The sequence below is a fragment of the Hyposmocoma kahamanoa genome, unplaced genomic scaffold, assembly GCF_003589595.1.
Source record: "Hyposmocoma kahamanoa isolate Upper Pololo Valley unplaced genomic scaffold, ASM358959v1 91303, whole genome shotgun sequence".
NCBI classification, from domain to species: Eukaryota; Metazoa; Arthropoda; class Insecta; order Lepidoptera; family Cosmopterigidae; genus Hyposmocoma; species Hyposmocoma kahamanoa.
Window position 1 is genome coordinate 5,173 of NW_020654699.1, and position 7,850 is coordinate 13,022.

General features: G+C 36.5%; 1 long non-coding RNA gene across 1 annotated transcript; it reads left to right on the forward strand.

Moving 5' to 3' along the window:
* The first annotated feature begins 630 nt into the window (after positions 1 to 630).
* Positions 631 to 7,606, forward strand: LOC113236366. The gene is made up of 3 exons (XR_003310947.1): positions 631 to 720; positions 2,189 to 2,285; positions 7,504 to 7,606. It is a non-coding gene; the product is annotated as an uncharacterized LOC113236366 (long non-coding RNA).
* The last annotated feature ends 244 nt before the right edge of the window (positions 7,607 to 7,850 follow it).

Sequence of the window (7,850 nt, forward strand, 5' to 3'; positions counted from 1 at the left end):
AATCCTTTTTTAAGGAATAGAGTAGAATTCATTTATTGTCTGAAGTGATGAACATTACGATCTTATGAACATAATTACAATCCTCACAATCTCAGAAACTCCAAACCTATTTTTTTTTTATAAAATATAAGTGCGCATTTGACCTCCATCTCACCTGATGGAAAGTGACGATGGAGCATGCACACCTTATTCACTCTCGCCTTGAAAAGGTCCAAGTTATAACGTTCAGGGAACAAGTCTGCAGGCAGAGAATTCCACTCCATAGCCGTTCGCCATATAAATGTGGAACCGTAACGCTTTGTGCGAATCTTTGGAATATCCACAACATAGGGGTAGAACCCGAGCCTACGCCTAGTCCCCCGGTGATGGAAAGGAGAAGGCGGAATTAAATCGTGTAATTCCATCGCACACTCTCCGTGATACATTCTGTAAAATACCGACAAGCAGACAACTTTACGGCGGTGTTCAAGGCTCTGCAGCTTCGCCTCCACTAATTCCGAGTCATCTATAAGCCTCTTGTCAAGGTTGTCAATTGAATCCAAAGCGGCCAGTTGATATGTAGCAGAGCCATCCCAAAGGTGGCAGCAGAAACATGCTTTATTTATTTTTCAGGTTTCACGCATTACACCAACTCGGAAGGTTTGCGGTACAATTGGTGGACGAGTCCAGCGAGTGTCAGAAAGTTTTTTGTTGAATTGGGGTCACACGAGGTAATGAAAGGTAATGCTTCACTTTCACTTAAATCACATTGTTGTCACTTTGTACAAAAACTTTGAATTCGCCGAGAACCTATACAGTTCCCCGTGAAATAATCGTTTACCTTAGTTAAGCGAAAATATAAGCGGTAATTGGCCACTTCTATTCTATCTCTTCTCTTTGGTTTTTTGTTGTGTAGCGTTTGTTTTGCTTTCATATGAGTTTGTTGTCGTGGATTGTTAACAAAAGTTTGTGGAATTACATCTATTTGCCAAATTACGGAATGTGGCTGAAATCGAATGAATCGGACTCATACATTGACTTACAAATAAATGGACGACAGGTCTAATACAAAAACCACGAAAAAAATGTCCCAAGTCAACCTAATTAACCGTAGTGACATGTAAAGGAATATGAAAAAGCTAAAGCGTTGAATTTAAATTGTAATGTCATCGCAGTACTGTCTAATTTTGCGTGCTTCGCTGTCAGTCGAACAAACGAAGACTAAAGCGTGAATGGCGCTCTGTATACGATTTTAACGCCCTATAAGTTCGGACACTTTTTAGCGCGGACCCGACGTCCATATAATTGTAAGTCAATGGACTCATGGCCCTAATTAGTGGAACATTTCCTTCAAATTTGAGAATAGCAGTAGAGCTCTTTGGGAAAGAATTTGTCCAGGGAAGTACAGCCACCTTACATATTTCTGCTGCCAAGCAGTAATGTCAGCATCACTGTGTTCCTCTTTTGAAGGATAAGGGTACAGGTGAAATTACAGGCACATGGGACTTGTCAACTTATGTCTCAGGGTGCAGTGGTAATGCCACACAAATCTTTGCAATTAAAGATCTGAGTGTCACTATAACTGTTATGGACAAGCGTGTAGCTTACCTTTAGGCGCACGACTTGTTCGTCCCGCCACAAAGAAAGAAAGCGGGGACCACAATTGAGGTACTCCCTTTCTAACAATAAAATAACTAGTTTGTTATAATTATTAATTGTATTAATAATTATAACAAACTAGTGGAGTATTTTCACAAAAAATAATTGAATATCAATTCAATAAAAATTTAATTAATACAGTGAATAGCGACATTTCTCGCCAGGACTGGTAGCTGTAAAGGTATTAACTGGGTGATAAATCTGTAAAAGATTTCTCATAGAAGGCGCTACGACTAAAAAGTCGTTGAAAGACCAAGTACAAAGGCACGACGCAAGCACATAGAAAAATTCGTGAGGTCCGTTGGTTCGTTCCGTGGCTTAGTTGGTATAGCGTCTGGTACGGTATGCAAGAAGACGTCGGTTCGAATCCGACCGGATCGAAGGAATTTTTTCTGAGTGTTCGATCTTTGTATTATTAATTATAAAAAAAGAATAATCATCGGGTTCGGGCTCGGGTCGGGAAATATAGTCGAATTTAGAACTTCGTCCTTTTTGACGTCGGTTATTAATAATAACAAACTTTTGTTGTACATTGCTTTTATTTTTGCAGCGCAAACGAGACAGTACTCTGTAAACCACATCAGGCATGAATATGAAGACAGCCCGCATTTTGAAATGGGATACATGCTAGGCGAAATCGTTGAAAGGTTGGTACGAGATCACCATCAACCTATTTATACGTCTCACGGCAGGGTCTCCTCTCAGGCGAGGTTTACGTTTTCCGAAGGTTGAGAACCATCTTCGACGTGCAGGTTTTATTGCGATGTTTTCCATCACAGAAAAGCTTATGGTTAATTCCAAATCAAATTTCACATATAAATTCCGAAAATCGCGGAGGTTCGAGTCCGGATACGAACCCACGGCCTCTGCATGACAGGCGGTAGGTAATATCATTAAATACAAATTAATTTATTCAATATCAGACAACATAATCCATAATTATACATAGAGCGCAGTATAAGTTTCCGGAACTGGCCACTTACATAAATAATATTAAAAAATAATCAGAACATTTGAAAGTGGAAGTCTTTGGCTGTAGAATACAGAAATCTGACTGTCACTTGTTTTTACATTGTGGCGTCATTTTAGAAATTGGTTGTTTACAACACTGTGGATTTAACTCGTGAAAGTTTTCGTAGTATGATTTTCTACGACTTTAAGTGTAATTTAACAGCTTCAAAGTGCTTTTGGCGATGAAGCACCATGCAAGACGACTATTTATAGCTGGTTTGCAGAATTCTAATGCGGTCGCGAGAATCTCAATGACGAATTTCGTGATGGTGGCCCGTCCACTGCTGTGAACAACAAAAACATCGATGCTGTGCGCCGTATGATCAAAACAGACAGGCATGTGACATACCATGAGATTCGGGCATCTTTAGGCATAGGCATGAGTCAAATACAATCAATACTACAGAAATATTTGGGTGTGAAAAAGCTGTGCTCACGGTGGATCCCACACAATTTTACTGAGGCTCAAAAAACGGATCGCGTCATTTGATGCAATGCCATGCTTACCAGATTCAACGAAGGGGCGTCAAATTTGGTGTGGGACATAGTAACAGGCGATGAAACATGGATTTATAGTTACGATCCCAAAACAAAGCAGCAATCGAGCGTATGGGTTTTTCGAGATGAGCTGAAACCAACTAAAGTGGCACGCGTGCAAAGTGCCTCTAAGCGGTTGATTGCTTCTTTTGTTTTTAATAAAACTGGACACGTGACTACAGTTGCTTTGGAGAATGTATGTACCCTGAATAGTGATTGGTACACGACCATTTGTTTGCCGGAAGTTATTGACAAACTCCGTAAAAATAACCGTAAATGCCGTATCATCTTGCACCACGATAATGCCAGTACTCACACACCCAGACAGACAAATGAATTTTTGAAGGTCAACAACGTTGACCTTATGAGCCATCCCGCGTACAGTCCCGATCTGGCACCTTGTGACTTTCATTTATTTCCAAAATTAAGAACCAGTTACGCGGTCAATGATTTTCATCACCTGAAGACACCGTCGAAGAGTATGAAAAATATGTATGTTTCGGAGTTTCTTATTCCTTCCGAAAACTTATAGTGCGCCTCACGTGTTACATTAATTATATTTGAAGTTACGTTTATAAATTGTAAATTTTAAATAATGTTTTAAAATATAAATAATTAATTGAAGTAATCAAAATTAAACATTAACAAAAATTTTAATAAATTACAATTAACAACATTCGTGGTGCTTAATAGTGGCACCTTTTGCTTAAGTGTACCATACTACAGTGGTTTACGCAAGCGCTGAAAAGGTTGTAACCCTAACAAGCCGTGACCAGGTTAACGGCAGTAGAACAGAAAACTTCAGGTTCACAAATTTATTTGAAGTCGGTTAAGGAGAAGAAAAGGTAATAAAAAAAAGGCTGTAACAATGAAAGGTATATACAAAAACAGGTACATTATTACAAAACACTCCCTAAATTGATGAATATTAAGATATTTAGTTATACAACTACATTAAGTAATACAAATTATTTTATTCAAGGAATTTTTATTAAGTTCAATTTATTATTAATTATTCATAGAAATTAGAATAAACTAAAACATATTAATTAGTACTGCAGTCTTATGTCTGTTTGGGATTTTTCATTAGCGGAAATACTGGATCCCAAACTGGTGGTACGGAGAAACCATCTTCCCTGTTGAAATTAGGATGTTTTTTAATTTCAATGGCCTCTCGCAGCATCAATATCAACATCAACGTCGGTTTGTTTGAAAAAACAAATATACGCGATTTAAATCCGGAAAAATAGTTTCATTACTATGGATCAATTCAAAATTTAAATACGAGTGGGCCGGAACCGGAGAAAAAGGCGATAAAAAGGTGGGATGACAATGTAAGGAGGTCACACCAACACACGTTCCGAACATGCGAAGTGGGTCCGAGTTTTTGTAGATTTGTATCGTCTCGGATTCGCAGTGCGAACATGCGTTTACAGAGCACAGGACTTGAACATCACAGGCAAAGTACTGTTCTCGACCATTTATTAGAAGAGACTTGTGTCCAGCGATGGGTATTTATAATATACAAAGATTATGTATAATGACAGTATAGTGACAGTCTTTATTAACGACTCTCACTTTATTTGTAAGTCAATGCTCTCACGCAAAACAAGAGAAATGTCAACACGCAGCAGTAATAATGGAAATGTTTTTGTACAACGATGAAATCAGTAATGTTCAGGTAAATTGTTTGTACTCAATTTTGGGTGACAATTTTTATTATTATTTTATTTTTTATTTATTCAATTTTATAGAAAAACGACGCTTCTTTATCGCTAGGAAAAAACTTAGTGGTTTAACTACCTAGCAATGAGCTAACAAGCTCGACACTTAAATTAACTTAATTTACTATAATATTAATTAATTCCAGAGTATATGTCTACATTTACATAAGTACTATAGATATGCTACGAACCAAGACAGTGTCTTTTTAAAGCAGTTTTGCATTTTTCGGCATACCCGGTAACCACGGTAACCAGGTTATATACTCGATGGTTTGAAATGACATACGAATAGCATTTTGGCTTTGTCAAATACATTTAAAACTCTACAGTAACCAAATAATTTGTCATAGTTATCCTTCAATTTTTATTTAACGTTGTAAACATTGACTTACAATTATATGGACGTCGGGTCCGCGCTAAAAAGTGTCCGCACTTTTAAGGCGCTAAAATCGTATACAGACCGCGACACTCCGCTTTAGTCTTCATTTGTTCTACTGACAGCGCGATACTGCGATGACATTACAATTTAAATTTCGAATAGGTTGACTTGGGACATTTTTTTCGTGGTTTTTGTATTAGACCCGTCGTCCATTTATTTGTAAGTCAATGGTTGTAAAGGACAATTAACTTTAGTTAACATAGCTGCAGTTTATGGATATTGTTGAAGTAAGTCTTATAAGTGCGTCCACAGCTACAGACCATAGTTTATTACGGAGTCAGCAAGAGACATCATTACATACGGAAGTTTGTATTGAAATAGACTGTTTAGCTGCAAAAACCCTTAGTTTGTTACATACGTGATCTATGTGTGGTCTCCAGTTAAATTAAGAATAAGAATATATTTATTGGCATCACAAACACACAGAAAAACAAAATACTTTACATATTTACATTTTTAAGACAAGAACAAGATACTTATGCTAAATGAACATTAAGTGTGTGTTAAACATTAACAAAAACATGCATTGTTAACGTGATGCCATGCCTGAAAACATTGTGAGTCATTACAGGTGGTCCCACACTAGGCTAAGCCTGTCCTGTGGCGACCTTTTTACGGCTTCAATTTCTTTATCCCGGCATTGCATAGCGTTATACGTTGAGTTACTCGTTACGTTACGTACGATTATATTATACAAATAATAAGAACTTATCTATGTATTAAATCTAACATAAGAATTGTTTATCTATAATCAGTCCTAGATAAACAATTTAACTTCTTTCCTTTTCTTCTTTCTTTTCTAACATAAGAATTGTTTATCTATAATCAGTCCTGGATAAACAATTTCACTTCTTTCTTTTTCTTGTTTCTTTTTCCTTTTCTCGAATACACCTAACATCGTGAAATATTAAAGAATGTTTCAGGTTACCACACTCGAATATTAAATAATACATCATGATGATATTCCATAAATATTGAAATAAAAAGAAATTGTCACCAAAATTGAGTACAAAAAACTTACCTGAAAATCACCCAAATACCGGTTTAAGGAAATAGTACATTGAGTATTAAGGGCGGTAAATAAGAAATTACTAACGAGAGATTGTAAGAAGCCCGATGTCGTAGGCTGAAGGCTTTAATTATTGGGTAATTTTCATACGTATACGTTCAGATTTTTTTAAATCTTATCTTTTTTTTAAAAATATTTTATTTTTCTTTTTGGTTAATTTTGTCATATAAAATCCATAGGGCGATAATGTAATTAAAAATGCCCATGGGCATGGTTTTAGAACATTACTGTCGACTTTGCCTGTATGTCATGCCACTGTTTAGGAGCAAGTATGATGAAAAACTTAGTTAAAATTATGTTATACTGGAATGTTTTGTTTTTAGTGCTTTTGAAATGTAATAAGTAAAAAAAGGCACACCCTCTGTGTGCCGTGTATGCGTACATACCCTTCGTGCGAACCTTTGGAATAACCACGACATAGGACACAGAGCCTCAGCAGCCTACGCCTAGTCCCCCGATGATAACAAAATGGATGTAGCCTCATCTATCCATCGTATGTACTCGTATACGTGGTTCTAACCAACACTTTTAATTTTGTTTTTTTTATGTGTACTGTTTATTCCAATCCAAACTTCAAATCGGATTGTTCTAAATTGCTATGTTGGTATATTGAATGACATTGGTACCAATATGTTTATAGGTTAAAGTCATGTTATTTGTAAATTATTTAGTATTCATGGCTGGTTTTGTTTTTGTGGAGCCGGTCGGTGCGTCACACAAAACTTATTTCAAATGTAGCGACTTTCTTCGAAAGGGTAGGGATCTGAAAAACAGCTTAAACTGATTCTCTTTCCTTTTTATCTACTACACACGATGTTATTTAAGGATAAACTTGTATGTTACTGTACTCATTGTAGATAAATAAAGTTCTTTATTATTATTATATATATTTTAGACTCTCGCCTCTTTCAAGGCCTAATACATTAATTAATTAATTTTTATTATTATTACAACCAGGAGGAATCCATAATCGCGGTATCGGTACTCATTGCCCCTCGCCAGTACCGGGATTTACCGGTATTCCCAGAACCGAGAAATCCCAGGAGCAAGCCCTAATCACTGCTTTAGAATTTTCATCTTTGCAGATATAGGAAACTGGTGGACATTGTTCGAGAAAATTCACAGTACACCGATATGCTGCACATGTATCTCCACAGACTAATGTTGTCACAGTCTATATTCTTGGAGGTAAGCTATGTTCAATATTTTGGATACTAGACACCACACCTTTAATTTATAGTATAGTATACATAGTATAATGAAACAAGTAGCATTAGAGGTCCTTGTGAAAGAGTTCAAGTTCAGGGAAGTACTGCCACCTTACCTATTTCTGCCGCCAAGCAGTCAAAGTCAAAGTCAAAGATTATTTATTCCATAGGTAAAATAAATTTACACTTGAATTCGTCAAATTTAAGCTACTGCTCGTTCACTA